The following is a 24,128-nucleotide window of genomic DNA, read 5'->3' on the forward strand; positions in this document are numbered from 1 at the left end:
AGAATAGGGAGACAGCGATTCTTTTTGGTTTATTCCAATTGTATAATCTGGGATCACAATTTTCATCAAATTCCGTATAGGATCTTTTGTGGCGATTTTCCTCCTTTTCTTTTTTCCAATTATGCAACAAGGTAATATTTGGTGTGAGGGTAGAAAGTTTCCCAAGGCTACAGGGACCTCCCTGAAGGTGTGAGGGGATCCCAGCCCATACTCGGTCACCACAGATGAGAAACATTCCTTTGGGTAGTACTTTGGGATGGAGAGAGGACACAGATAACACTCGAGTGGTGTAATTGCACCAATCAGGATAGTTATAGGCTTTGTCAATAGGTGATATATCTTTTCGGTATGTGTTTTTTGGCTGGTTAATTCCTGGGCCATTATTTTTTGGGCGTTTATAGTAAAATTTGACGCAGTATGTTGCTTTGGTGGACCCCAGCAAGTCCAATTCTTGGGGTTCATCTAGGGCATTAGGTAACATTTTTGTCCATTCATCCCAAGTATCTACCGGGTTGGGTCTCTTACCTGTGGTGCGGAGGAGCTCTGAGTTATAGACAGGCCAGTCATCTGCTACGAAAGGAATTCCTACTAGGCATGTGGAAAGTGGGTTATCAACGCTGCCCATGGATAAGCACAGGTTATCCTGATTCAATGTTTTTGCTAAGGTTACCCAAACATTATGGCTAGGCTGTGGGCTAATCCAGCTGCAGGCATATGGTATGGTGAAGAGCATCCAAGCAGAGGTGAAGAAAGCACCAGTTTTCATCTCTGGACAGGGATAAGACTTCTGATAGGGAATATAAGCAAAATTTGTTATCTTTTATGATGGGAGGAGGGGGTTAGGGTTTTTTTTTCTCATTCCTTTTCTCTGTTCCTTCCCCCCCCTTTTTTTTTTTTTTTTTTTTTTTTTTTTTTTTTTTTTTTTTTTTTTGTAGTATAAGCAAGGGATGGGTAAGCAGGTGTGAGGTTAAGGGTTTTTAGTAAGAGTTGGGAAAGGGAATTATAGGGGTTTTTAGGGGAAAAATTTTTTAAAACAGATAATAACATGTAATTTAGAGAACAATTTTGTGTTCAAGCTATGTCTGGCTTATAGCTTGATTGATGCAGCAGAATGTTATTCATCTTTTCTGTTTCTTCTGCTGTCGTGTGATGTGTCGGTTTTTTCTCAGGTATGTGGTTATTCTGCGACGTCTTCGTCTCCAGGCAGAACTTGTCTGGTTTTGAGGCGGTCCTGTATTCGGTTCAGAGGAACTCTTGTCCGTGTCTGACTGAGTAGTGTTTGTAGTGCCTAGGCATGGTTTTATGTGTTTTCCTGGGTACCACCTTGGGCCTGATGGTAGTGAAACACACGCATATCCTCTACCCCAAGTAATTAACTGGAAAGGCCCTGAGATTTGATGAGTCTCTGGGTCCTTCACTAGCACCGGTGGTTTCTCAGCGAGCTTTGCTTGGGTGGTATTTGCAAAGTGGCGAAGCACTGGAGGATCAGGTTCTGATGTTGTGCTATTTAGGAAGTTGATGACATAGAGAGCTTTGCAGAGTCTTTCAACTGGAGATATGATTTTTGTTTCACTTCGCTGCTGGTTGAGGACTCTTTTGAGGGTTTGATGTGTCCTCTCTATGATGGATTGTCCTGTGGGATTTGCAGGTATGCCTTTCTTGTGTTCTATTCCCCACTCACTGAAGAAGTCCTTTAACTTACGAGAGGCATAAGCAGGTCCATTATCTGTTTTGATCTGTTTTGGTACTCCCAGGGTAGCAAAGGCAAGGAGGAAATGCTTTATGGCGTGCTGTGCAGTTTCTCCTGGATGAGATGATGCAAACACTGCTCCAGAAAATGTGTCAACTGACACGTGTACATACTTTGACCTTCCAAAAGGTGGGAAGTGAGTGACATCTGTTTGCCACAGCTGGCAGCTGTTGAGTCCTCGGGGGTTGACTCCTGTTCCCACAGATGGTATCTGGTAGCTTTGGCAGTTTGGGCAGGTGGCAACAATAGCTTTGGCCTGATCTTTTGAGAGCTTAAACATTCTGATCAGGGCAGGCACATTTTGGTGATAAAATGCATGTGACAACTTTGCCTGAGCAAAGATGTCTGGGATGTTGGCAGTCCCTATTGCCATGGCCAATGCATCTGCTTTCCTGTTCCCTTCTGCAATGAAACCTGGGAGGTCAGTGTGTGACCTCACATGCATTACATAGTAAGGTTGTTTTCTGTGGGAAATTAAGCGTATTAATGCAGAAATCAATTGGTGTAACTTTGGATTGGGAACATCTTTTAGAAGGGCTTGTTCTGCCCTCATAGCTATACCTGCTACATATGAGGAATCTGTAATGAGATTAAAAGGTTCATCTTTGAATTTCTCAAAGGCTCTGACAACGGCTGATAACTCTGCAATCTGTGGAGACCCTTCCACAATTTGGACATCAGATTCCCATTTTTGGGTCTTAGGGTCTTTCCATGTCATTACGGACTTGTGGGATGACCCTGAGCCGTCTGTAAAGACTGTTAGAGCTTTGAGAGGTGTTCTACTTTGTACTAATTTTGGGGTCAGATTAAAGGTTATATTAAAAAGCTTATGTTTTGGGATATGGGTAGAAATTTGGCCTGTATAGCTATCTAGTGCATACTGGAGATTTTCATTATTCTGAAGCAAATGCTCCAGGTCTCCACTGGTTAGTGGCAAGTGTATGCATGTGAACTCACACCCTGCGAGAGAACGGAGGCGAGTTCTGGCCTTTTTTATTAAATGTGCCATTATTTCTTGGAAGGTGGTAATTGTCTTTGTAAGTTGGTTATTTGTAAAGATCCACTCAAGTATCAACAAAGGGTCTCGAAGCTGAGTATCCCACTGGAAAATCAGTCCATGGAACCGGGGTGCTTTTCCCAGGATGACGAACTGGAAAGGCAGGCTGGGCTCGAAGCGATGGGCTTGGTGTGAAGATAGGGCTTCTTGTACTTTGGTGACGGCATCTCGGGCTTCTGCTGTCAGAGTGCGTGGAGAGTCCAGGTCTCTGCTGCCACGGAGAAGGTTGAACAGTGGAGCGAGGTCCTCTGTTGTAATTCCTAGCAAAGGACGTACCCAATTGATAGATCCACACAGGCTATGTAAGTCTCTCAGAGTTTTTGGGTCGTCTCGGATGACGAGCTGCTGGGGTACGATGGTCCTCTCCCGGATCAGGAATCCAAGATAAGTCCATGGGTTGGTGTACTGTATTTTGTCCTCCCGGATCTCGAACCCTGCTTTTTCGATGGTTTCAATAGTCTTTGTAACTGCTCTGTCCAGGTAGGCTTTGTCTGATGCACAAATCAAGATATCGTCCATATAGTGGTAAATAATTGCCTCTGGAAATAGGCTCCGAACGGGAGACAAAACACGAGAAACATACCATTGGCATATAGTAGGCGAGACCTTGAGACCTTGGGGAAGAAAAAGCCAATGATACCTTTTGAGTGGAGCCTCTCTGTTAAGAGAGGGGACTGAAAAAGCAAACCGTGGAGCGTCCTGGGGGTGCAGTGGGATGCTAAAGAAACAGTCCTTAATATCTATGATGGCAAGTGACCAGTCTCGAGGCAACATTGATGGTGAAGGCAGTCCAGGCTGAAGAGGGCCCATGTCCTCAATTACCTCATTGATTTTACGCAGGTCCTGGAGGAGCCTCCACCTGTCCGTTCCAGGCTTTCGCAGTACAAAGACGGGGGTGTTCCAAGGGCTGGTGGTCTCGACGATGTGACCTTTGGCGAGCTGTTCCTCTACGAGGGCTTGTAGTGCGCGTAGTTTTACTTTAGGCAGGGGCCACTGTTCTTTCCAGATCGGGGTCTGGCATTTCCAGGTGATCTGAGGGGTGTCTGGTAGTACGCGCTCCTCAGTGGCCCCAATTAGAAATCCCGACTGGGAATTTGTAGAGAGGCTCCCCATTGGGATAGAACATCCCTTCCCCAAAGGGTGACGGGGGCCCTTACCACAAATGGACGGACAGTAGCCAGCTTGCCTTCAGGTCCTTCGACGAGGATGTTGTGCTTGCTTCGCATGGAAGCTGTGGCACCACCAATCCCTGAAATCATACCTAGTACGGGTTCCAGTTCCCAGTTTGCTGGCCATTCTGAACGTGCCACAAGACTTACGTCAGCGCCCGAGTCCAGGAGACCTAGTCGGTGGGTCTTCTCCCCTTTGCAGGACAGGCCGCACTCGATGGTAGGCCTATTAGGTCCCAAAACCTGTGCCCACATTGCTATAGGGTTGAGAGGAAGCTGTTCCTTGTGATTTCTGGGGAGTAGAAAGGCTTGTGCAATTGGAGTTCCCTTTAAAAGAAAATATGGTAAGTCTGTGCAGCACAGCTGAACCAATATTTCTTGACCCGGGTACACTGTTTGTACTGCTGGAAAAACAAAAATTTCATTTGGGCAATTAACAGTATCACCTATAATTAAGATGTCAAAAGGACCTCCTTTTGGCCCATATTTGCCAGTTGGGACACGATAAACATCCCTCTTTTTTAAGTCAATGGATAAAGCAGTTACCAGCTGACGTCGGGTTCCCGTCTGTATTGCTCTGTATGCTGGATCTCCTTCGTGTGAGGTGGCTTCTTTTGGAATGATGCATGGTTGGGTCTGCATGGCTTTTGATTTGTTGTCTTGGCGTGGAGCCCGACCACGCTCCGCTGGTAGTTTCCCGAACGCTGCTGAAATCGTGGCCGGTTTTGGTGTTTCTGGTAGGTATTACGGGGAATTGGGATAGGTGACCTTTCTGGACAGTCTTTTATAAAATGTCCAAAGTTACCACAGTGGAAGCAGCGGGTCTGGTCTTTGGAAGTCACTACTGCAAATGCACCAGAAACTCCTTCTGCAATGCCCTTAGCAACTGCTTGTGCTACTGTATTTTCAGTGGAAAGGTGTCGGGTACAACTTTCCACCATTTGTTCTATGGTAGGTTCTGTGTCCAAAGGTAAGGCTCTCAAAATGTTTTTACATTGCTCATTAGCATTGCTCATGGCAAGTTTGCATAACAGTTCTTTTCTTGCCTCTGTGCTCTCTATTTGTTTATCCAGAGCATCTTTAATTCTGTCCACAAATTTAATAAAGCTTTCATCTATTCCTTGTTTTATATTAGAGAAGTGTTGGGTAGGGATAGAGTCATCTGGGGTGAGAAGTAGGGAGGTTTTTGCTGCGATAGCCAGGTCTTGTATTACTGCCTCAGACAAAGTTTTAGCTTGCTCTGAAGGTTTCTGCAAATTGCCTTCTCCAGCCAGCTGTTCAACTGAGAAATCTTGCCTATTAGGGTCTCTTGCATATGTGTCTGATAATGTTTTTAATTGTTTTTTCCAATGCCTTTCCCATAACATGTATTCTGCTGGGGATAGGAGGCAATGAGCAATATTTTTAACATCATGTGGTATTAAGACGTGTGATGAAAAGATTGCCTCTAGAAAATTTTTAAAAATATGTGAGTTTCTGCCATGTTCTTTGGCTACTTTTCGAAGTTCAATGAGCTCTTTGTTTGTATTGGGTTCCCACGTAATCTTAGTGGAGGAACCCCCTCTTTTTCCCTTAGAATAAGTTACAGGGAAGGCAGAAATTCTTTGTGCCAACTCCCAATCCCCTGCTCGGGTGGCTTCCATCTTAATTGAAGCCCATGGATCCAAATCATCTGTGTCAGAACTGTACTCACTATCACTACTATCCTCAGATGAGGAGTGTTTTTTCTGGCGTTTTGGAATGGCATTTTGCAAGGGTGTGGGGTGCTGGGAAGAAGACTGCAAGGCGTGGCTATCGACAGCACAGCTGGGGCAGGTTTGAGGCTGTAGGGTCTGGAGCGAAGGGACCGGCGGGGGGGTGGGGTGGGTAACAGCAGGAACGGATACAGTTGCATTCGGAGATATCGTGGGTGCGGGGTGTTGACCACACTTGAGACAAGAGAATTCCGGAGGCTTAGCAGGCACACAGGAAGGGTTTGGTAGCCGCGCGAGGGAGGGGGAAGGCGGGGAACGCGCGGGCTGGGTGGGCGGGGACCGCGCGGGGGAGGGGGAGAAGGGGGACCGCGCGGGCTGGGTGGGCGGGGCCGCGGTAATCCCGGGGGGGCAGGGCAGGAGCGGAGCAGAAGCGGCAGGGGTGAGCTGGGGCCCGCCCTCCCTGGAGTCCGGGTTTGTAGATAAGGTATTAGCACTTGAAAGGGAACAAGCTGGTGGGAGAGATAAGGCTGGAACTGCTTCTGCCGCAGAACCCGTCCTATTTCTTTTTTCTACCGCTTTGGTAATTTTGTGAAAAATAGGTAAGAATCGTGTAACAGAGAAATCCCCATTAATTTGGGAAGTATATATTTGTATGCCCACAGAGTCCCAAAAAGAATCCAAGGTTATGGAGTGTGTATTAGTATCAGGAAACTGTGAAATTATCCATTTTATAAACTTTTTTAAGTTAGGTTTCAAAAGTTTAGGGTTAGATAAAGAAGAATTATTAAGGGAAAGAATTTCTAAGAGTTTTAAATATACGTCTCTCTCGTTCTGGGGTTGTTTTAATTTACTATTTTTTAATCCCATAATATTATTATTCCCTTTCCCCTCCCAGCAGTAAAAAGAGAAAAAAAAAAAAAAAACAAAAGAAAAAGAAAAAGGGACCCAAATGAAAAAGCGCGCGAAAAAAGGCTGTAATATACTTACTCCTCAGCCAAATGTGGGTCGGAAGCTGCTGGAGGGTGGTCTGCCACTGTCTGATTCCTCAGGGCTGGACAAAGAGGGTCATTCAGACACCTTCTGCAGAAAATTTCTTCTATAACGGAGAAGTTATCTTCAGAAGGATTCTGGCCGGACCCAAGGCAGTTACTCTTCGCGAAGAAGGCTGCTCTGGTGGGTTTTTATCTTCCCGGTTGGGCGGCCAGATTATTGTTTTTTGGTCCCGGCTAGGCTCAGTTGGTCCGGCTGCCTTGGTGTTCTAGGGTGAGAAGGGTATCTGCACACCCTCCTGCCCAAGCACCTTTGGCAGAGCTCCCAGGCACAGGCTAGCCCCAGCAAGCTGTTGTAGTGATATGCAGCTCTTAAGCAGTGTTCAGCTCTTTTAGAAGTGATTTCAGCTCATAGGCTTGCTGGGGTGCCTCGGGCAGACGCAGGGAGAGAGAGACGGGGAGCGCTGTGTGAGGTTCCACCGGAGGATCTTTATTTCATCTTCCGTGAAGGGTTCAGGGACAGCTTACTTCCAACGAGCTAGGGAAACTGAGGGGTTTTTATAGGGTACAGGGGTTTTGAGAAATGGTCCAATGGTGCGGGTCAGGGTACAAATTGACCTATTGTCTTACAGGAAGATAACAGAGGGTCTGAGGCGCGGGAAAAGGGGTTCTTTTGCTAGTCAGCATGACTATGCATTTTCTCTACCCTTAGGCAGCTAATCTCCAGAGGGGCCTAGCAGGCCTATCTGCTGCAACATGGCATAACTGTCTGCATTTAATTCAGACTAATTTAAGGTCAGTAGGAAGTCTTGATGAATATTCCAGCATTCAGAGAAAGCTGTGATTCTGGAAGGAACCACAGTTCCTGTTTGCACCTTTTCCATGATAGGTTCATGGGAGATGTGCACATGTTATGTAGAACACCTGTCAAAGCTGACAACTAAAGTCATATCAGCACATGACAGAGCCTGAGCCAGTTCACAGAGAAACCAACAATTCAACTCACACTTCCAACGGAGCTGGGGCAGTTCTAATGAGACTTTGTTCAGGTCTCTGAATTGTTTCTGTACTTACATGGACAAGGATTCTTCTGACCAAGAGTGGAACACTATGATGTGAAGATGAAGTCACAAGATTCACTTATGGTAAAAGCTCAAAGAGTATTTAAGGCCATGAAATAGTCTTGATTCCTGCTAGAAGCTCTCCATGACTGACCTCTTAAAAGTTTGGATTTCAATTACAGCTGTACAAAATGCTTATCTCCAGCCTCAGCCAATTCAAAGGTAGAATTGCTCTCAACTTGACTTCCTGAATTAGTAGTGGACTGCTTGATGTACTTTTAATATCTGCAGACTATTCACTTGCACTGGAGAGGAACAGTCTTGGTCGACTGGTTTATCCTGAAATGTTCTGAACCTGCCATGCATTTAGAGTTCAAGTTAAGGTCATTTGAGAGGCTCACATGCTACTTTGGCCCTCACTCAGTTAACTCAGGGTCTGGACACAGGAAACTGAGCTTAATGATCTGTTTCTCTAGGTGTTTCTCATACTGGTATAAAAAATGATGCTTAAAAAGAGAGGGCAAATACTTTTCATTTGCAATATACTTATAAATTGTTATCTGTCAGGTCAAGGCACGAAACTCAGGCCAAATAAATCTGTGCTGTAGAGCTGTGAACAAGGAGGAACATTCTTTCAGCCTTCAGGATGCAGAGATGTTAAGAAATTGACTGAACCTATTTTCTGATTTGTTTTGGTTTTTCTCCCCTTAGTGAGAGTCACAAAGAGATCAGTTTTTTAATAGCATGCAAAGGAACAAAAAGTGTTGTCCACAGCAAGCAAAAGAGATGGCTAGAAACACAAACTGGGGCTTGCTGAAATCTGTCAGAAATGCTTCACTTCACCAGAAACCCTGATGAGGCAACCAGCACTAAACACTGTAGTACACAGCAATATTCCTCTGGCCCCAAGAACCTCACCTTTTCCCCAGCTGTTTGGAGTCATCATTCTGGCTGCTACTGAGGACTGCAAGCACTTCCAGAAGAACACTGTCAAATCTGACTCATGAGTCAGATGGAAGTGAATTAAACACAAAAATATCACATCACACCAAGGACATTAAATTATAATCAATTAAGTTCGCTTCCCATTATTATTTGCTTAATCCTGAAATATGACACACAGGCTGAACACAAATGGATCCTCTGTCATCTCTGCTTTACAAGGCCAAACACAGAAAAGCCTAACTCTGCTTTCTGTTAACAGAACTTTTATGATCTAACTTCAAAATTATTTCAAATTTATTGAGTAAATTTAGTTGGGAAAATTCTACCTAATTCACAGAATCCTATATAGCATGTAGCTTGGAAAGCTTCCACTTCCAAATTACAGACCACCACGCAAATTAGAAAAATTACTAACATTTTACTCAGATTCTTGTGAAATACTCATCTCCTTGAACTATCATACCAAAGATGAGAAAACAGTGATCGCACTTTCCCCCGCCATGTCTATTACAAGTATCGACTTGATCATGACTTCTCCGAAATAAATGAAATCCTACCCTCCATAATAATGTGTTCAAGGAGTCCAGCTTGTCAGAACCACAGGCATTTACAGGTGTACAAGCTGTCATGTTCTCCTAGCAAGCCAGAAGAGTGTGTAAGGAGGAAATCACAGGCCAGACCACTGGGATAAAAATCCATGAACGTTTTTGTCATCATTTGCTATCACCTTTCAGTCAGCCCCTGCTCTGAGCTGCCTTGAGAGAGAATCTCTCTCATTCACCCATCTTTTGGGTCTATCATAACCTCAGGGAGATCTGTCTCATGACATAAGAAATTAAATTTGGCATGTATGTTCTTCATGCCTCCCCTAATTTTTCACAGCTCTACTGACTGCTCATTTATTAGATCTTTGGATTTAGCGATTTTCATTGTGATTTTACTTATCTCTCAACACTGAACAAATAAACTTTCACTGGCATCTGCTGGATGAGCATGAAGGGAATGAAATGTGGTTGGTTTTGTTGCCTATACATAAATTTTACTGGTACTAATCAATAAACCTTTTACTTGCAGCACTCAGGAGAACACAGTTTAACTATAAAAAGTGGCAAAAGGAATGCAGAGAAGCGGCATTATTTCTGAAGTTGTGGGTAAGATGACATGAAATTGTTTTCTTTGGACTATTTGTGCCAAGCTACCATGTACAGGGGATACAACTCTCATCATGAAAGACATGTATAAGTGACTATAATTGAACTGCTTTGTGCTTTTTAAGCCAATCCATGAGTTTAAGAAATCACAACAGAAATAATTGCCTTTCCAAAGCAGTCTTCCTGCAGGTGAAATAACAAGGTAAAGAATGTCAAAATAAAAGGAAAGGCTTCTGAACAGGCAAGTTGCAGCTCTTTCAGAATTAAACTCCATAACCACAAAATAATCCAACTAGAGTCTACAGTGAAAATAAACAAAATTTTTGAAAGAGGATGTAGAGTGTAGGTGTGACACCCATCCCCATTGTAATGATAGCAGAGGCACAGCTTTTGTAATTTTTTTCCATCTGGTGAATTTAAATATACATTTTAAAAGTATATATTTTTTACATGTTTTAAAAATGGAGAAGTGATATGATGGTATTATACACATCAAGTTAAAGAGATCATGGATGAAGGTCATTGGAGCAAATAGGAACTGCAAATGTATACCCATTAATCATTGTTCCAGTACAAAATTTCTTTGGAAGCAATGAATTTCACCTGTATCTCTGGATAAGATAGGGAAACCTTCCTTTCCTACACCATCTTAAAAGCCTGTGCTGGAACAAAGTTGAAGAGAAAATGAATTATTTAGATCTTTAACTGCAATATGGGACATAATAAACTGAGTCCAAAGAAGTTTTCACTGTGCCAGAAAAAATAGATAATACCACTATTTCCTTTGTAGCAGTATCAGCAGAACACAGCATGAAATACTCTTCAGCCACCACAAAAAAGACACCAAAGAATTTATGCTTAGTGCACTAAATGCTATGAAAGACAACTACTGTGGTACAGAGACATTATGGCAATTCTTGAGTTCAGTTGTGAGAGTTGCCTAAAACAGGCTAAAGCATTTAGTACCAGTACAATAAAGGTACAGGGAAGGCTGGGGGCACTCATTGTTGTGTGATCTGGAACACTGATGACCCGAGTGAGACACTTGTCCCCAACAACTTTTTGGGGTTTGACCATGAATGATGCTTTATCAATCAGATTCCTAACAGCTTTGACAACAAAACAGGATGAAAAAATTGAACACCAGAGACAAACTAGAATACAGGAGAAATCTCAAAGGGAAAAAATAGTACTCTAACATACCTCTGCTTCTTTTGTTAAAACAGCCATGAAAAGTATCATTGCAGTTGCAGAAGAGACCTGCACTGGTAAAAAGGTAAAAACAGTCACCCAGTCAAATCCAGAGTCTGGAATGGGACTGTAAAGCATCACTCTTATTAGAAACTGAAGATTTTGTGCAGTCAAATTTAGGTCATCTGTCCCTCAGGAACATATAAGAGCTTTAATTTGATCCCAGAGTTTGTCACCCTTCCATCAGAGAGGAAAAAGACTAATTTGTTCACTGCAGTGAAAGGGGCAGAAGAACCCAACCATGCAGTGTTTATTTGGCTGGGCAGCAAACTAAATAAATGCAACTTTGTTATTTCGGCACTAACCTCAGCTTACTACTTATGGCCAAACCAAATGCTGTATTTAAAGAGATAATTAAATTAAGTTCATCCCTCTCCAACTGCAGGCCAGATTACTATCACTCTGCCATAATGCAATGTTGAGAGGATACTTAATTTGCAAAAATCACTGCTTTGTTATGTTTTGGGATATGGTATTATTATTATTAAATTATGTTTACTTTATTAACAACTCTATTTTCTGCACATTTAGTTTTTAGTGCAAAAAGTACTTAATAGTACTGTGTTAAACTGCAGAACAAATTATTAACACATGAACTCCTGATTATTTATATAATCCAGGTTGTGCTTAAAAGGCATTTGTCCAACTTCACTTCTTTTCATGTTATGTTTAGTACATGGCTCAATTTCTGAGGGTCAGACTCATTTTCAGAGCAAGCAGTTTACAGTCATTTTCCCACTGTGAGGGACTGAGACGTATAATGGGAGACACAGCTTTGGCTTCTATTATTCATGCTTATTTTTCTTACATTAATATCCAAGATAAATATCAAGATTTATCCACTATACCAAGGATTACCGAGAAGCTGCACAGAAAGAAATCCATCCTCAAAGTGGAATTTATATTCTAAATACAGTTTGTATCCTCTTAACCTTTGCAGTATCTCTACCATCTTGCAGGTATGAGGAACAATCTGCAAGATCCACATTAATCTGTTAAGTACTTCTTGAAGAAATTGCTAGACCTGTCTTTGCTAGACCTGTCTGTACATGGTGGGATTGCTAAGAGGGCATTTAAAAACACTTTTCTTCTCATTCCATATTTGAAAGAGTCACTCAGGCCAAGTCATTTCCTCTTTTGTTTGATGGACATGAGACCGAAATGCTTTTGTACATCACAGTAGCTTAATTCTACTGAACTGCTTTCAAGCTGTATTTAAATCACTAAGTATTCTCTACCTAAGCCTAATCCCTCAGCCTTCTGAAAACCTTGATTCTTGGCAAACAGCTAAAATTATTTCACATGCTTTTCTCTGTGAAAACCTAAGTCCACAATTAGCTCACATGAACAGGCACAGATCAGAAGAGCTTTTAAGTGTGGTTTTCCTACAAATCTTTAGAATAAAAGTTATCACGTGTTACCAAGCTTTCCTGGGTAATTTTGTAAAGAAACTGATGTGAAAGTCAGATCCCCTCACTGGGTCACAGTCTATTTGGTTTTCCATCTCTGCTGGACTAGGGAAAATACTGTCCACTACAGAGCACAGTCCAAGAGTTCATGTGCCAGATACTGGTGCTCCAGGAGTTTCCTGTCCCACCTCATTCTCTGGCACAGGTTCCTCTCATTTTCAGAAATGAAATAAAGTTAGGGTAGATATTTCTTGTCCAATCCATAGATGAATACATCAGTGCCATCAGAAACAACCAAGTCTTTACCCCATAGAAAAGACTAGTAATGCATGAATTAGAGCAGAGGTTTGATTTAAAACCAATCTTTTTTATTATTAGAAATATTTTATTTATATGGCATCCTACAGGGATCTCTGAGATTGGGCAGCTGCTGCTGGGTTTACTCTTGTACGGCTGTTATTGCACAGCTCTTCTCTGGCACCCTTGCTCAACACAAAAGCATGCATGGTTATTTATCCAGATCATTCCACTATCAAAAAGAGTAAAAGATCGTTATCCAAAGTTTATCTTGTGTCTGAACTCCTGCTTGTATATGCTTTAAAGTATACCATCCTTTCAGAAACTTTTTCCTCTTGCATTTTTCTTGCAGAGTTTCAGAAACAGCTTGCCAAGATCACACACAAGCTGCCGTGAAGTTCACAATATGAAAATAAAGTGATTTTTTTTGATTGATGTCCAAAGTGCTCTCTCAAGATGTGACTAATGCAGCTACATAGCAGTGAGGGAAGGCCATTAAGGCTTGTATTGATTTCCTCTGAATTCTGGATAATATATCAACAATCTTTGCTACTTCTACTTCAAATTTTTAATTTAAATAACCAGAACCAAGCAGTCAATCACTGGCTTCCCTTAGAGTTGAGACTATTTTGCATTGATATTTCAGATGGAATAGAAACCATAAAGCTGTATTGTGTTATGCATGCTATTAATAACATTTAGACTGTGATGATATAGTAAACGTAAACAAGCAAACGATGCACTTCATGGGAGGTTTTTGAATGGTTCTGCTGCTGCCCGACAGCTTGGGCACCACAATATCAGAAGGACATGATGCTGTTTGAAAGCCTCCATTCTGCTCCTCCAGATGAGAACCAGCAGGGGTCACTTGGCTTTTTTAGCTGAAGAGGAGACAGAGAAGAGACCTCATTGGGGTCTGCAGCTTCCTCACAAGGGCAGACACTGATCCCTTCTCTGTGCTGATCTGTCACAGGACCCGAGGGAACGGCTGAAATTGTGTCAGGGGAGGTTCAGTTGCATATCAGGGACAGGTTCTTCCGCAGAGGGTGGTCAGGCACTGGAACGGGCTCCCCAGGGCCGTGGTCACAGCAGCAGCCTGACAGAGCTCACAGAGAGGTTGGACAATGCCCTCGGGCACAGGGTGGGACTTTGGGGTGTCCTGTGCAGGGCCAGGAGTTGAACTTCAATGATCCCTGTGCATCCTTTCCAATTCAGGATATTCTATCATTCTAGATCAAGAAATGAGGTACCAAAAAATGCAACTCATTCTCAAGAATGAATATACTGTGGGGGCAATTTTACATAAATGTTGTGAAAGATGAATTTCATTCTGCTGAGTATTGTACTCTCTTTTGAATGCTATGACTTCCACCTGAAGACCAAAAAAGAAAAGCAATACTATACCCATTTATAAGAATGTCTCCAGGACACAGAATTTCTAAAACTAAGTGTGACTTCTTTCTGTGTGCCACTTTCAAAGCCGGTATGTTTGTTTGTGCCTGCTATACCAAAACAAAATGAAAATATATCTTTTAAAATAATAAAACCAAACAAATATATTTGTTATTCAAACATTGTATGAGGATGTGCACATGTCCTTGACATTTATTTTGGCGTGATAATCTGCCATTTGCACAATATTATACTCAGTCACACATAATGCTCGTGCTGAAGGATGGATGCTCTGATTAACCTCAAAGTGCTTACAAATTATAGCTGTTTTCTTTATTAGTCTGTTCAAATCCACTTGAAAAGGCTGCTGGAGGATCTCCTAACAGAAAAACAACCAGCACCCTTTGAGGCACTGATGGTTTCTTTCCTTAACACTCTCCTCCCCTGATTTGCACTGAATGCACCCTAACACTCCTGACTTTGTCTCCTTCCTAATAAGTCAACTACTAATTAATCAAATGCTGATTTTAATTGGAAACATTTTCTCATTAATTTGAAAGATGATTGAAAATGACTTAATTGAAGCATCACCTTCTGTTCCTCCAAAAAAGACTGAGTGGCAAAACTCCTGTTTCAAAAAAAGTATCATATCAAGCTCACAGATCTGCTCAGGTAGGGCTAAAAACAAACAAACAAAAACCCCTCAAAAGCAGTACTTTTGTAATCCTTCACCAAATCAACAAAAATGCAGTAAAACGGCAACTTGAAGAGCAAAGTTAAGAACTGCTTGCCAAATTTAATTCACTGTGTTTTGCTGGCTTTCTCACAAGTCTGACACAAGCATATGCTCACTGGCAACGTTTGCAAAAGATGCAAGTGCAGAATAACCCCAGGGTTACTACACTGTGCTACTAGGTGCAGAAAAAACTGCATTGTGAAGTGGATTAATCTGACACTCGTGGAATGTATCGTCTTTTTTTCATTTTTAAGCATAAGTTCAGGAACTTTTTTTGCAATTCCCCAAACCCTAATCTAGGTAAGGGCTCTTGCTAGCACAGGGCTGGAGCTGATTGTCAAGGCACACCAAGCATCAGTAAGGCTTTTAAGGACTAGCAGAGAAAATTACAGTAATTTCACCTGCCTGCATAGAAAAGGCATTAAAACCAATCTGTAGCAAATAAAATGTTGGGTTTCTTTGTAATAAGCAAGCAAAATCAAAAATCCCAGCTGAAAGTTCATGGAACTTATGAAAATACTGAACTCCTTGAGGCCAAAAGATCTATACTTGACTATTAAGATCATTCCAGTAATTATTAAAATCAGGCCAATTAGTTTAGACACAAAAGAGCCACCCTCTCTTTTTCCTGTATTGTTGCAATACCAGACAAAACACAGGAAATGTCAAGCTTGCTGAACATCACATTTTGAAGTGATGATTTACAAAACACCTGCAAATGTTGAGTGCAGCAGGCTCCCTGTGACATCCCTTGAGATTTTCATCATCTAAGTTTTAGGAACTACCTACATGTGTTCAACTTCAACACCTAAAATATTACCGGTGTGAGCCGCACAGATGTTGAATGAAAACTCTCTAAAGAGCTACTCTTAAAAAAACAATCCAGATGAAAACACATTAAAAGGATTCTCTTACTGCAAACTTTCTATGCTCTCATGAAGCTTTCTGAGCCTATGCAAATCATCTACATAATTGAATGAACTAATTGACATTTTGATATATGGGAATATGCTTTTTGAACAGATGTTAAGAGCTTTGTTTCATAATTTGTCAAGTTTACTAAATGTCACCGAGTTTGTCTTAAAACTGAGTTTTCTTATTGTGATCCAGAGTCTTTTCCCTGAGAAAAACCTATTTGTTGATTGTGTCCAAGTTTTAAAGCCTATCTCCTTCTGTAATTGAAAAATTAAAATATCTGGAGTACGGACACGGTCAGGCTACAATAAATTCAACAAGGTGGGGGTTTGGCTTTCATATTTTCCTCCTTCAATGGTTCTAAGTCAAGATTTGCTCCAGCACTGGAAATTCTCAGGCATAGTCAAGCAATGACTTCATTTTGAGAGCAGACTGGGCCCTAGGGATTTAAATAGAAAAGTACTAAAGCTTTCAGTAACATAATTACAAATTTATATTCAAATTAGGTCTTTTGAACTACATCGTTCTTCTGATTACTGGATTCAAGGTAAAGGACATTAAAAATATAATCTTTAATTTTTTTTTCCCTTTATGGCTGGTTATTTTCTAGACAAACATACTGACTGCAGCATAAAGCCAAATTTCTTTATTAAAATGTCAAATACTATTCATTCCTAAATTTTCTGAACAACAAGGAAGGTTTTAGAAGAAATACCTGACCATCAATTTGATTTCCAATCATTAAATAAGCAAATTGATGAAAAAGAGAGCTGAAGAGGAATACTGTACTGCACTGCAGTTTTCATTTCCTTTCCTAAAACTGATGATTATTCAGTGGTCATAAAATAGCATCCACAGACAAAAAGGCACCAATTCCATATAATGCACTTATTGAAATAATAAAATTATCCGAACCAAAGACTACATTGTTATTAAAATGAGACAATATACAGTCCTAATACCTTCATAACTTTGTGCACTACTTCACCAAGCCTAAAACAGAACAGGCACCCATTCCACAACCTAAATTCAAGTAATGAAACATGATTAAATTAAGCATAAAAGATAAGAAAAAAATATAAAAAAAATTAGAAAAAAAAAATGAATTACTCAAATCACAGTTCTATCAGTACTCATATAAAAGCCTCCCAGCACAGTAAATGAGGCTGTGATATTCTCCTTCATAAACTGCAAGTAGGTTTGCTTTTTATAAAATTAAAATTATTATAAAATATGTTTTCCTGTCTGAATAGAAAAGAGAGGGCCAAGCAGGACACATCCAGTAGGCAGAACTGCACACTGCAGAGGATCTTGGTTCTCCTCTCCATGGTGTGCACAGCGAATCCTTTCTATGCAAGGAGATTTTTCACCCAAGTGAGGCTGCCAAGCTGTTCCCACGACACAAGAAGGGCTTGGGAACACCATAGAGAAAGGAGTTACCCAGGTCCCTCTCAACTGCCATGTGAACACAGAGGTAAAAGGAAAAGGAAATTACTTTGTTTTCACCTGAACTCTGACAATTTCCTACATCAAATATATTTTTATTTCAGAAGTTATGTCAATGTATATCACAAGAAGGCTTCCTAGAGAAGCATGTCCTTGCACTACAGCTGAATGTCATTGCAGAGGTAAAGCCTTACAGAACAGGTGAAGGATCTTCCTCAGACCTGCATGAAGGAGGATGAGCCAACTTCACCACTGACCTTTACTTGCCAAAAATTTACATACAAAGACCAATAAAATGAATATTTTAAAGGACCCTGATGCCACATCCGATTTCGGGGATAGAAGCTTTAGGCTAACTCAGCTTCCTCCCTTGGATCGCGTGTCACAAGTGGCCGCTCCCTGCCTCGGTCACTGGCCAGCAGAAAGGCAGCGGTTCAGCCTGGGACAGGATATTGTATCTCCACAGCAGACTGATGCTATAAAGCCTCGAGGGAAGGAACCGAGAAGGGTCTTTGTTTGCATCTCCAAGCAGCCTTTATTCTACCCCGAGGGGGAGATGGTGACACACAGGCACAAAGGAACCAGCTGGAAGGGGAGCAGTGACAGAGGAACCCAGAACAGTAGAATGCTGCAGCTTATAAAGGGAGGAGGTCTCTGGGGAGGAGACAACACAAGGACCATCCAGAATACAGCAGGGAGGAGCAGGAGGCAGGGTTACAAGTTCTCAAAACCAATGAGGGGAGTCAGGGGAGGAGAACACGCTTACCTAACAAATAAGGATCTAAGGATCACATGTCAGACAAAGAGGGTTCTGGAAATAGGGGTAGGGATTAAAATGACTGATAGGGAGTAGGGGCAGGGTTACAATAATAGACACAGAAGGAGCTGGAATAAGGGGTAGGTAATTGGGACAACAGACAGGGAGATGGGAGGAAACACTCCTGGGCAAAACCAACAGTGGGGTACATTGGTACAAACCATCATAAAAGGCTTTGAGTAAAGCATAACAGTAACTTGAAGAACTATTACTTAAAAAACACGCTACCACAGGACTCAATTTTTTTTAAGGAATGTCAAAGTGTTCTGCTGAAAGGATTCAACTCCTATAAACAAAAAGGCTTCCCAGTTAGAATTTCAATTTCTTTTCCTACAAATGCCAGTATCCTCAGTGCACACTAATGAAATTGAAAAAACCACCAAAACCCCACAAAAAACCTCATAGGTGTTAGAATTTTCTTTCTTTTCAGAAGCTGTGATAGAACAAAATAGACTCATTAACATTCATATTTTCCTTAACTGAAGTGATAAGGGACCATCTAGCTCGTCAATCTGGTGTGCAACAATATTTTTCAACTGACTGCCCCAAACTAATTTATGCTGAGAATGGAGCTCAATGCACCTCATTATAATAGTCTGTGCCATGCAATTCAAAGATAAATACACACATTTTTATCTCTGACTAGGATAAACCTGGAATAAGCCTCCTAAAATTAATTGGGGTTACTGCAGTCTTACTCTAATGTCACTCAGATCTGTGTGTGGTCTAGAATTAATACAGAATATTTGCACAATGGTAGATGGATTCTACTGCAGGAAGGGATTCAGATGTTTGTGAGCAGCATGAAAGTTCCTCACCTAAGAAAGAGATTAAGCAATCACCACCTAAGAAGTGAGGCCATCATTTGGCTGTGTGCATATATTTAATTGTCCCTGCAGAGGAGTCACTGTTGGCCAAGTGTTGGTCTCCACAGTTTCTATTATGCTCCAGAATAATAAGACTGACTTTGAATCAGCATTTCAATTTTCCTAGAAAGGTCATAACTGGGCATTCCAGACCTTGAATTTACAAAAACAAAAAACTCCGTTACCCCAGTCTTACACATTAGCCCACAGAGGGCTGCAGTCTTCCCTTTTTCAGCCCTATCAACAATGAAATCTTTCAAATGCATAGACTTAAAATTGATTTACCAAATCTTACCTACAATGCAAGATATATCTGAAGAGAAAGTAGTTGTTCCATTTGACCAAAAAAAAAAATTAATTTATTCTGAATTAAAACAAACCAGAACAGCTGATTAGAAACAAAGAAAGAGTGATAATAACACCATATGTATTCTGTGTAAATGCTAGAATACCTGTTTGTCACTTCCTGTTCTGTTTAGATGACTACTATGTAAAACTCAATTATAGCCCTGGCAGGAGGAGTCTCTCTTTGTATTTCAGGAGTGTGACTTTATGCAGAGTCTGCTCAGCAATATGTGTGATACACCAGAGGAACACATAAATAACAAGCAGCTGGGGCCAGTACAGGTTCCATTGATGTAGACGGTTCCCTTTTTATATGGCTGACAATTTTAATAAAAAAGATTAAATCCCAGAGTGGTTTTAACTTTATCATTCAATATAACTGACACTGCAGGAAGTGCAATATGCAGTTAGAAGGAAAATTAACTGTGTTCTACATAGCATATCCATCATGCATGAGCAGTGTAACAACTTGGGGTAATCACTACTGCTTTTTTCATTTAGCTAAAAATAAATATTGAAACCAGAAGTTAATCAACTATACCGTGAAAAAAAAAAAATTCTTTCCATCTTAAATCATACTTCCATCCATCTAACTATCAAGATGCTCATGGGCAAGTCTCCCCAGTAAGGGATGGAAGTACAAGACTGCTGCTATTCCAAATGACCAAGCCATTATAGGAAGGGCACTTTTTGAGAGGTTCTCTGTGTTTGTGAAAGCTTTCCTGATGGAGGTAAGCAAATAACTTCTGTCTGTTCCAATCTTACCCCTCTGGCCATGGTAGCTGTACCATTCTGGCACTGTTCCTACCTGTGCACACCAGCTCTTGTGCCTCCAGCAGCCGGGGCAGGATTGCTCACACGGAGAACATTTCCTGCTGATCAACTCAGCAGCTGCAGCTCTCAGTGCTGCCCCGAACAAAGGTGTGCTCCCGCAGTGCCACAGCCATCCCTCAGCCCAGCTGGCACAAGGAATTACCCACACGGCTCAGCACACTACCAGGAAGAAGGAGCAGGGGAAAATTTGCATTTCTAAATGTATCAGTTATAGTGCTTCAGTTTCCAATCTAATATTATAACTTCTGGCATTCGCCTTCACTTGGACAATTAGAAAATATATTTTTTTCAGTCAATTACCAAACTAATATATTGAATTTCTTTGCTTGCACGTAATGAAAAACTAACTAGAAACAACACTCACATTTCAAAAGCCTCAACAATTACAATCTAGAGACAGCAGCCACTGAGTGTTACAGCAACCTGACAGTTCCTTGGACAGAGGATTCACATTAAATGAATGTTTGATATATAAAGGAAGAGCTCACCACAAGATCTGATAAAAACAGTTTAATACTTTCAAGTGAACTAAGATTAGAATTACAGGTTACCCTGGTTACAGCTGCTGGTGAATTTCAAAAGCAGTTTGAATTAGCCTGAATCATTCATTGCATGCCTTAGCTAATATATGAAAGAAGAAAACCTGACAATGAATTATCACTTGAGAAGGCAATTCTGATCTGAGCTGCTGTTACTAAATGTAAACAAATTTTTAATTAGTTTTGTTCAATGACTTCAGGTTCTCCTATTATTGGTAGTACCTCAATTGTTATTTGCAAATAAGCAGAGACTGCTAAATAAGTTATAGAAGACTTTGTAATTAATTTTGATATGATCTACACCTCTTGATAAATCCACTGGGAAATTAACTCAGCTGGATCCTACCACAATTATTTGTATTGAATTCTCTCTAATCTTCTACAGAAAAATTTACTGTAATAAAATATATGGACTAGGAAGAATTTACAAAGCTGTATTTCAACTACACCTTAAAAATTCAGTGAAATACTATGAAACCTGCTCAAAAAAACTAAGTATTAATACTTAAGAAGTTGTGAAGGAATATAGCAATTGTTCAGGTAAAAGAGATCAAAGAAAGGGGAATGGTCATTTTCCCGGCAGACAGAGCAAAGATTAACTCTCTTTTGAAATATGCTAAGTATTTATCCAGATGATAAATGTGTTTTTTTCTAAAGCTAACTCATCTTCAGTGATACTGTTTTATGGGTGAGGTCCTGACAGAGAGATTTAATGCTGGGGAAGAAAAAATTAAGAGAGACAGTTAAATAGTGTAGAAGAATTGCATAGCAAAGTTACCTAATGTCAATCTTCAGTGTGCCCTGAGCTTAAAACACTCTGAGGATGAAGCTCTCTGAGCTTCACAATCTATTTTGGCCATTATTCATGAGCTAACATTATAAATGATCTTGCTTGGCAAAAAGGCAAAAAATGAAACCCAACACAGTGTCCTTTCTATGTGGAAGCCCCATAATGAAAGCAATCTGAAGATCAATCACTGACAATTCTAGCTCCTACTAAAAGCCAACAATTTTATGAATAGCAACATTTTCTCAGCCAGGACCTAACAAGGCAAGGAGCTCCTATCCTGCCGTCTTGCAAACATGTGTTATCAATAACAATTTTGCCTACTGTTTATATCATCCTCCAAGAAGAAAAGAAACAGCCATGGGTTCACTGACAATTGAGGCCATGTTTGGATGCATTTGAATTTTCCTCTAGTTGTCAATAGCTCATTAAATGTAACAGCTTCACAACCAAGACATAGAAATGAAATATGTAAATTAAGGCATTTTAATATTGAAGCATGCATTAAAAGGCTAAGAGTTTTCTAAATGCCAGATTAATGACAAAGGTCAGTCATTATCAGTCCAATTGCTGGAAGTGACACAGCAGGTTTAACATCTGTGTGCCAGAATACAATGCTACAATGCTGAAGATCCTTGAGAGTTCCATGAGAACCCAGGACTCTTAAATTAGTACGTTTTTCACTTGTGCTTGTGGCTCCTTTTAAACATATTTGGTGTTCTCTTATGCTTCTTCAAGTCCATATCTCCCGCTCTCCTAGATATCCTACAGTCAAAAACTAAGTTAGATGAACTTTCACCCTTTCTGTTGAAGGTTAAATGGCCTAAACTTTTACAAAAATTTCTAGAATAGAGCACTTCTTGAGTTTCTATTTCCAGCATAAAGAATTACCACATTTCATTAACTAATTGTCCAACAACTCCCTATGATAACCCAGTTTGTTCTTACTCCAACACTTCCATTTCCACAACCCTGTTCCCCTGCTGCTCAGTCTTCTCTTTGTAGAGATTTCTGGACTGTAGTTGTAGGATATGCTTTCCATCTCTCACCCTCATTTAGTCCCTCCCGACATCAATAAATTTACATAAAACTTCTTCTTTTCCCCTGTATTCTGGTAAGTAGATTTTGGAATTTCCTGTTACAGAAACTCCCCATTCTGACCATTCACAAGACTGGCAGCCACACTCACACCACCCCAGCCAGTCACTGCTGGGACTGAAGCCCCTTTGTAGGGGCTTCCCACACTCACACCAGGTTTACCCCAGGTTTCCCATTGGTGACTCTCAGCTGTCTCATTCCATAAAACAATTTATTCCTGGTGCAGTAACACAGAAACAGCCCAATCTGGTGCCTGTGAGGAGGACCCCAAACGGAGCAAACCCTGGGCTTTTAACCCCTCACAGTCTGAGGTTTCAGCCCCTGCCTGTCCCTGAGAGCCTTCACCTGGCTGAGCCACAGGTGCCCTTTGCTATCCAAAGGGCAGCAATTCACAGCCTCTTGCCTCAGGCCAGAGCTCACCTGCAGCTGCTCCCCAGCCACCTGCACGGGATGGATTCCTCAGCACCACCCTCTGCTGGACTCCCCAAAGATCCATTCTTCCCACTCATACGAGGTGGATGAAAACCATTTATGTAGTTTTACTCCAAACAAATAAACAGAAATAAAGTCAGCCGAGCATCTTGTGCTTTACACAGGTAACCCAACTGCTCAACAACATAAAGTTTAGTAGCAAAGCATCCTCTAGCAAATGAAAAGCTCATCTTAAGTGGTAAATCAGCAAAGAGACTCAACCAGTACCCTCATACAAGTGTGACAGACCCACTTGCACCTGATATGCACTTTGCAGTTCAAAGATAACACTTTCTGCTCAGCAAGGGTTGTGAGACATTATCTTCTTCCCACTGGAAATGCAATTGGGAAACAGCTAATGGATATATCAGGGAGCAGCAGAAACAGTTGCTCCACAAGGAAGGACAGACCAGGAGCTGAGGCTCAGCAAGCAGCAATCTTACCTGTCAGGTGCAGTGCCACAGCATCCAGGCAGAGCTGGGCTGTGGATGCTCAGGTGGCCACCCAGTGATCCTCTGACAAGATGCAATAACGAAACAAGTCCAAGGTAAATTCTGAAACCCCATTTGGCAAGTTGGGACAGGAGGAAACAGGGCTAGCTACCAGACAGCTCAGGGAAGGAGTAGGAACTACAGCTACAGCTCCTGAAGAGGAGAAAATGCAGAGGGGGTGTGGGTGGTGATCCCAGGTGAAGCTGCTCTGGACAGTCAAGGCTTGTTAACATACTCAGGGTCCTGGAGAAACACTTTCCTGCAGAGAACAGTGTCCTACACCAGCAAATGGTATCAGCTCCATCTTAGCAGGAGCCTCTGGGTGGGGATGAGGATGGTTTCTGCCTTGGAAGATGTGCCTGTTCCATGCACACACGTCCTGGTGCCGTGGCGCTCACGTCAGGAGCTCCTCAGGTGTCTGCACCCCACGAGGAGCAAGAGCTGCTGCTGCTGCTGCAGCCAGGAGCACAAGGAGCTGCCAGCACCTTCCCAAAGGTGCTGGGTTCAGGCAGGGGCTTAAAAAATGGCACTTTAATCCTGTTGATCTTGTCTGAAATTCCCTGCACAGCTTTACATTGTTAACAAACCTTTAACAGAGTAACCTTGTTGTGAACTAAC

The 24,128-nt window shown here is 41.5% G+C and overlaps 1 long non-coding RNA gene across 2 annotated transcripts in view; it reads right to left on the reverse strand.

Annotated features, from left to right (window-relative positions):
* Positions 1 to 24,128, reverse strand: part of LOC137482583 (uncharacterized) — a 233,909-nt gene that overhangs the window by 111,827 nt on the left and 97,954 nt on the right. Inside the window, exon 1 of one of the 2 annotated variants that reach the window (XR_011004161.1) lies at positions 23,463 to 23,672. The exons of the other annotated variant lie outside the window; for it this stretch is intronic. This is a non-coding gene — a long non-coding RNA (uncharacterized lncRNA). Of the gene's footprint in view, positions 1 to 23,462; positions 23,673 to 24,128 lie in introns of those variants that run through there. 2 annotated transcript variants of the gene reach the window in all.

The sequence above is a fragment of the Anomalospiza imberbis genome, chromosome 14, assembly GCF_031753505.1.
Source record: "Anomalospiza imberbis isolate Cuckoo-Finch-1a 21T00152 chromosome 14, ASM3175350v1, whole genome shotgun sequence".
In the NCBI taxonomy this organism is placed as follows: Eukaryota; Metazoa; Chordata; class Aves; order Passeriformes; family Viduidae; genus Anomalospiza; species Anomalospiza imberbis.